Here is an 8,104-nt window from a genome sequence, read left to right on the forward strand (position 1 = left end):
AAGTGATGCAGGTGCTCTCACCATTTGTGCGAGGTAACAGCTGGATGGAGGGGATGGATTCTGTCTGTAGTGTAAGTGATGCAGGTGCTCTTTGGTTTCCCTGCTTCTCACTGTTCCTTCCCTATTACTGTAGTCGGAAAGCTCCTCACTTCACACACTACCCAGCTTCTTTTATTTATTTTTAAATATTTATTTTTTAATCATTCTCTCTCTCTCTCTCTCTCTCTCTCTCTCTCTCTCTCTCTCTCTTCCTTATCCTCACCCCACACTCTCTCTGCTCTCTGGTGATTATGAACCACTTAGCAGGAATGCTGGGAACTCCTGTCCTCTAGAAGAGCAGCAAGTGCTCTTAACCACCGAGTCATCCCTGTGGTTCCTCTTTTATTTTTAATTTCAAAAAATTAAACTTATTTATTTATTTATTTTAATTTTTTTTCCCAGTGTGATTTTCTGTTTTATTTTTGTTTTTTGTTTTTTTTTTCAATTTTTTATTAGGTGTTTTCTTCATTTACATTTCAAATGCTATCCTGAAAGTCCCCCATACCCTCCCCCCTTATTTTAATTTTTAAAAAGGATTTATTTATTTATTTTTGTTTGTTTTGTTTTTTTCTTTTCTTTTCTTTTCTTTTCTTTTCTTTCTTTCTTTTTCTTTTTTCTTTTTTTTTTTTTTTTTTTGAGACAGGGTGAGTATACTGTCACTGTCTTTAGACAGACACACCAGAAGAGGACTTCGGATCCCATTACAGATGGTTGTGAGCCACCATGTGGTTTCTGGGAATTGAACTCAGGACCTCCAAAAGAGCAGTCAGTGCTCTTAACTGCTGAGCCATCTCTCCAGCCCCATGTATTTATTTCTGTATGCATGTTGTGGATGTGTGTGTGGTGGTCTGAGAATTATCTTATCTCCTTTGACTCTGTGGGTTCTCAGGATCAAAACTCATGTCATCAGGCTTAGTAAGTGCCTTCACTTGTTGAGCCACTTCACCAGGTCCCCTTTTCCCCCCTATAGACTATTGCATTCATCTTTCTTCTCAGTCTAAAGGATTGTTCCCAGTATCTCCTGGAGAGCTGGCTTAGTGGACATAAACTCTTAAGCCTGTTTTTTTTTTTTTTATCATGGAAAGCCCCCCTTTAATTATGTCAGTTTTGCTGAGAATAATCTCAGGGATTGACAACTTGATGCATACCATCCCAAGTCCTACTGGCTTTTACATTTCTATTGAGAAATCAGCTGTTGTTCTGATGAGTCTGTCTCTGTATAACTCAGTATCTCTCTCTCTTGCAGTTTTCAACCAATATGCTATGTTTGTTTTGTATAGCTAGTGTTTAAATTATAATATGATGAGGCAGTTTCTTTTCTAGTCCTGTTTGTCTATAGAATACTAATTCTGGACAGACATCTTTCTACTTAGATTTGTTTGTTTGTTTAAGGCAGGGTCTCACTTTAATCCAGAATGACCTGGAACTCATTCTGTAACTTAACCTATCTTTGAACTCACAGTGATTCTCCTGGCCTTAGAACCCCCAAATGCTGAAGTTTCCGATATGACCCAACTTCTTTCCCCATATTTGAGAATTTTCTGTTAAGATTGTATTGAAGACATTTTATGTTTGCTTTTCCATCAGTATTTCTTTTTTAAAAAAGGATGTACTTTTACTTTATGTGGATGAGTGTTGCCCTGCATGTATGTATATGTATACTGCCCACAGAGGGCATAGGAAATTGTCCAATCCCTTAGAACTGGAGTTATGACAGTCTGAGCCACCTTGTGGGTGCCAGGAATTGAACCTGGGTCCACTGCAAGAGCATCAAGGGCTCTTGACCATTAAGCCATCTCTCTAGCTGCACACATCAGTATTTCTACCTCGTTGTTGAATTCCATTTTCATATCCCATATATATTTCCTTATTTTATTCAGATGTTTGTGTTCTCTTAGAATTCATCAAGGACTTGTGTTTTCTTTGATCTAATTGAACATATTTATAAATCCTTTTTTAAAATTCTTTGTGGGGACTGGAGAGATGGTTCAGCAGTTAAGAGTACTAGCTGCTCTGCCAGAGGTCTTGAGTTCAATTCCCAGCAACCACATGGTGGCTCACAACCATCTGTACACAACATGTACACCTCTTGTGGTGTGCATGAAGATGGATCTCTCATATACATAAAAATAAATAAATAATAATTAAATATTTTTCTAAAAAAATCTTTGTGTACACCTTTGTCTAATTCCCTCTTGTTGGGGGCCATGACTATGGGTTTGTAACTATTGGAGGAGACTGCTTTTTCTTTAGCCTTTGTCCTTGTGTTGAGACTTGCATAATTGAAGTTAAATTGCTGGATTTTTTTCTTATTTAAGTCACATTTCATTGTTCAGTGGAAGTGTTTTTGCTAATCAGGAAAGACTGGGTTTTAGTAGGGTTAAGGTATAATTTTCCTCTCATGTACTGGTGTTGCTTAGCACACCAGGCTCTTATCCTCCCTCTCCCCCTGCGCCACACACGAGTAGAATACTGTCTCTGACAACATTACTATCCAGGGATAGACCCACTACAAAAAGAGGAATAGCCAACTATGAAACAGACACCCTTTAACTGTTATAACATTTTAGGGACTAAGAGACACTGGTGGCACTATGTACTAACCTAGTGGTTATTGTGGGTAAGATTCAAAATGAAAATATAAAAAGAAGACAATATGACAAGTGATTAGTACTGAGTTGATAAAAGTAGAAAGGAATGTTGAAGGGAGAATTATAGGAGAAAGGGGGATAAGGTAGACTGAAAAGAGACAGTTAAAGATGTTTTATCAGACAATGTAGTAGTGTCCCATTTCTCAGGAGAATGAACCACGAAGATCCTGCAAACCATGCCAATCTTTGTTCTTTGGGAGAGGAAAGAGGAGAAGGAAGTATTAAGAAGAGGGAAAATAGGCTGGAGAGATGGCTCACTGACTGTTCTTCCACAGGTCCTGAGTTCAATTCCCAGCAACCACATGGTGGCTCACAACCATCTGTAATGGGATCTGATGCCCTATTCTGGTGTGTCTGAGACAGCTGCTGTCTCATGTGTATATACATACATACATATACTCAGATACATAAAATAAATAAATCAGAAAGAGAAAAAAAGAAGAGGGAAAAGAAGAAACATTCGGCAGGAACAGAGCAGGACTTTGCTGGTATGTTGATTTGACACTGAGTTAAACATGGTAGGAATATGTACAAAGATTAGGGAGAGCTACATGGATATATAGGGCATAAAAACTGATTGGTCTGCTGGGCAGTGGTGATGTATGCCTTAATCCCAGCATTAAGGAAGCAGAGGCAGGTGGATCTCTAAGTCCAAGACCAGCCTGGTTCACATAGTGAGTTCTAGGACAGCCAGGGCTACACAGAGAAACAGAAACCCTATCTCAAAAAACTAAACTAAACCAAACCAACTAACCAACCAACCAAAACAAAACAATAAAATCAGACTGGCCTGATTACTAGATTCTGTCTGTGTTCTCTTGGGTTCCTTTCCTTGTTCCTAGAATCCTGTCTTATTATTTCGAGCTCATCTGCAATGGGCAGTCCTATTTTCCTCTCTGAATCTTGGTTTGGATGATTGGATTATCAGTGCTGTTCCAGCCATGGGCAGTGCCCTGCAGGCAAAATTTCACAGGATGGTGACACCTCTGCAAGTTCCATCATGATCCTGGTGGCAAATGCTGGCACTACCCCACACAGTTCTCCCCAACATCCCATGAACTGATTGGACTCTGTGCAACAGTTCTGTTGTAGACTTTCGTTCCCACCAAGTTTTCACCTCACCGAATGCTACATGGATCTGACTTCTTTTCCACAGCCCCATGACTGTGCTCTGAATTTCCCAAGAGTTTGGTTCACAAAAGGTCTTGGGCATCTTGTTTCTCTCTGTCAATTGCTTAATGCCAGACACTCAGTGCCAAGGGAAACAGTTCTTCTGCCCCAGTGTCTTCCTTGTGCTAATGCTGCTGCCTCCCTGGGAATGGTCATTTGTCCAACTGTGGCAGCTGTTACTCTCATGATAGCTATTTTTTTCAGTCTTCCCTAGAGGGGATTCTGGCAGACCATGCCTGAGTATTTCAATGTTTCTCTTTCTCTCTCTCTTTTTTAATTCAGTCTGGAACCCAAGCCCATGGAATGATGTTCTCCACATTTAAGGTATATTTTTCTACCTCAGTTAACCTGATCTAGAGAGTTCCTCTTAGAATCACCCAAAGGTCTGTCTCTCAAGTGATTCTATACACTGCTAAGCTGACAATATTAATTATCACAAGGTCACAACTTGGCAATTTGACACCCAAACATATTGGTTTTGGCCTACAACTTCCCACCCTTTTGTTCCCTATACACACATGGCCATATCTTGTGCAAAATGCATTCAATCTAGCCTCAGAAGTCTGCATTCATTACCAGTTTTAGGGTTATTTACAAGTCCAAGTGTGGGGTTTCTTTTAAGACTAGGGCAGCCTCTTAACCCATGAGCCCCTACAACATTGAAATTTTCCATGGGCTAGAGAGGTGGATCATTTAGTGGAACCCTTGTCATGCAAGGAAGAAGACCTGAGTTTGGTCTCAGATGCCCACATAAAAAAACAACCACCCAAAACCCAAACCCAAGTGTAGTGGTTTATGCTTGTACTCCTGGATCTGGGGAGGCAGATCCTTGGAGCTCTCTGATTAGCTAGCCAACTTTATCTGGAGAGTTTAAAACCAGTATAAATCCTAGTTTCAAGAAAGGCAGGTATCTTCTAAGGAAGGACACCCAAGGCTGACCTCTGAGCACAAGCACATGCACATCCACACGCGCATGTGTGCATTCGCAGGTGCACACACACCAAGCCACATATTTTCAACATATGATGACAGAGAGTAAATGTTATCCTTCCAAAAAGAAGAAATTAGGGTGTATTAAGGAAATATAAAACCACAGTAAGACAAAACCCAGCGGAGAAGACACCACGTCCTGCGGCTCCGTGTTAGGCATCTTGTGCTGGTGCTGGATGTATCTGGTTTACGTAAGGGCTTTGGGAGTGTTGCACAATTCAGCCCTGCTGCCTGCAGCCTCTCCCTTGAGCCAGCTCCACTGTGCACCTGCAGGTTTTCACAGCAGATGTTCCACAGTCCTGGCATCCCCAATATTCAGTGGTCTCCATGGAAACCTAGGCTTTACCTTCACAATTTTACACAATGGCCGCTAAGGACCTCCTTGAGGGAAATCTAATCACAGTTACACCAGCCTCTAGGCTGATGATGAGCAATACTGTCCTATGTAGTTGTTTTTAGCAGGGAACTCCTTTGACAGTATTTGCTATTCAAATTTCACAAGAGTTTCATAAGATGGAGCTTCAGAGCATCTTTCTCCTCCTTTCCCTCTCCCTCCCCTCTCCCTCTCTCCTCTCCCTCACTATTCTCCCTTCTCCGTCTCTCCTCTCTCCCCTCCCTTCTCCCCTTCCCCCTCTTTTTCTTTCGGGGTTTACAAGACAGGGTTTCTCTTTGTAGCACTGGATCTACTGGAACTCTGGAACTTACACTATAGACCAGGCTGGCCTCAGCCTCCCAAGTGCTGGGATCAAAGGCGTGCATTGTCATTGCGTGGTGGGCATCTTTCTTATTATCCTTGGCCAGAGCAGCTCTCTCTTTCTCTCTCTCTCTCCTCTCTCTCTCTCTCTCTCTCTCTCTCTCTCTCTCTCTCTCTCTCTCTCTCCTCTTCTTGTTCCCCTCTCTCTCTCTCTCTCTCTCTCTCTCTCTCTCTCTCTCTCTCTCTCTGCTACTCTTGCCCTCTGCCTTTCCCACCCCTGTGTGTGAGTCTCTCTCTCTCTGTGTATTTATGTGTGTGTGTGTGCAGGCACATGAGTGCAGGTGCCTGTGGGGTACAGGAGAAGGTGCATCAGATTCTTTGCAGCTGGAGTTACAAAGGGTTGTGAGCCACCTGACATGAGTGCTGAGAGCTGAACTCTCACACTTCACAAGAGTAATAGTCGCTCTTTTTTTTTCCATGAAGGTTAATATATGTTTTATTTACTGCTTTATATATTTATATGTATTTTTACTGTTTTTCTTCCCTTTTCCCCATTTTTTATTGGATATTTTATTTATTTACATTTCAAATGTTATCTCCTTTCCCGGTTTCCCCTCCACAACCCCCCTATCCCCTCCTCCTCCCCCTGCTTCCCAACCCACCCACTTCCACCTCCTTGCCCCCTGGCATTCCCGTACACAGGGGTATCAAACCTTCACAGGATCAAGGGCCTCTCCTCCCATTGATGTCTGACTAGGTCATCCTCTGTTACATATACAGCGGGAGCCATGGGACCCTCCATTTGTACTCTTTGGTTGGTTCAGACCTAGGGCTGTTCCACAGCCCTCTGTGAGCAATATTCACTTTTAATCATTGATGACTCATCAACCCAGTCCCCCCTCTCTCTCCTCTCTCTCTCTCTCTCTTAAATTCTCATTCCTTTTCTTCAGTTTTTTGTTTTAAATTTAAATTTTTTTTTATTTTTGAGATTTTAGTATAGTTACAACGTTTATTCTTTCTCTTTCCTCCTGCCAAATTCTCCCATATGACCCTCCCTACTCTTCAAATTCATAGCCTCTTTTTTCACTAATTGTTATTGCATACATAGATTTTTTTGTGTGTGTGTATGTAATATACATTAAAGAAAACCTATTCAGTCCATATAATGTTACTTGTATGTATATTTTCAGGGCTGACCATTTGCTAATCTCTTTAGCAGTTACAAGGTACTTTCTCGGGACCCATCTTGTCTGCAGCTTTAAACGTTCTCTTTTCTTCACCAAGCATCACATTTTCCTATCTTTTTGCTCCACCTGTCGCTCTGACTGAAGTGTTGGCTAAGCAGTGACAATGTCACAGCTCAAACACTCCTATCCAGGTCTCTTCCACTAGACAAATGACTCTATTACTTTTGAACTCAACTTAACTCTGCTTCTTGGGATGCATGGAGTAGGAAACCAGATTCTTGGCTCAAATACAACTCAAATGCTCTCTAGCTTGGTCCATGGTAGGGATTTTATTTCCTTCTGAAACATCGTGAGCTGGGCCTGTACTGTCATTTTCTCAGCACTCCAGTTTTCAAACGTCCCCAAGAATGTCCCATTGACCCTGCTTTTATAGCGCTTTTTGGCTTTTCTAGACCCAAACCCCAAGTCTTTCATAGTTCATTCACAAACCAGTTCCAAAAATCTCAAAACTATAAAGTCCCGAGTCCACGTTTGTTTTTCTTTTGTTGTGATGAAGGCCACGACCAAAAGCAACTTAGGAAAGAAAGGATTTATTTGGTTTACAGTTCCATGTCACAGACCATCTTGAAGACAGGACAGGAACTCAAGGCAAGAACCTGAAGGCAGAACCCGAAGCCATAGAACAATGGCCCTTAACCTTGCTAATGCTGTGACCCCTTAATACAGTTTCTCATGTTGTGATGAATTCCAACCATAAAATTATTTTTGTTGCTACTTCATAACTGTTATTTTTCTATAGTTATGAATCATAATATAAAGATCTGACATGCAGGTGGTCTTAGGCATGATCCCTGTCAAGGAGTCCTTTGATCCACAAAGGGGTCACAACTCACAGGTTGAGAACTGCTGCCATAGAGGACCACCGCTGTACTCAATTCCTTTATGTGATTGCTCAGGCTCATTTCTTATAGCATCCAGGACCATTAGCAAAGGTGTGGCATTGCCCACAGTGGGCTGGATGGATCCTCCCAAATCAATGATTAGTCAAGAATATTTTTTCAGTTTTTTATTAGATATTTTCTTCATTTACATTTCAAATGCTATTCCGAAATTTCCCTATACCCTCCCCTCACCCTGATCCCCTACCCACCCACTCCCACTTCTTGGCTCAGGCGTTCCTCTGTACTGGGGCATATAAAGTTTGCAATACCAAGGGGCCTCTCTTCCCAATGATGGCCGACTAGGCCATCCTCTGCTACATATGCAGCTAGAGACACGAGCTCTGGGGTACTGGTTAGTTCATATCGTTGTTCCTCCTATAGGGTTGCGGACCCCTTTAGCTCCTTGGGTACTTTCTCTAGCTCCTCCATTGG

This window comes from Mus caroli, chromosome X (assembly GCF_900094665.2).
Source record: "Mus caroli chromosome X, CAROLI_EIJ_v1.1, whole genome shotgun sequence".
Lineage (NCBI taxonomy): Eukaryota > Metazoa > Chordata > Mammalia > Rodentia > Muridae > Mus > Mus caroli.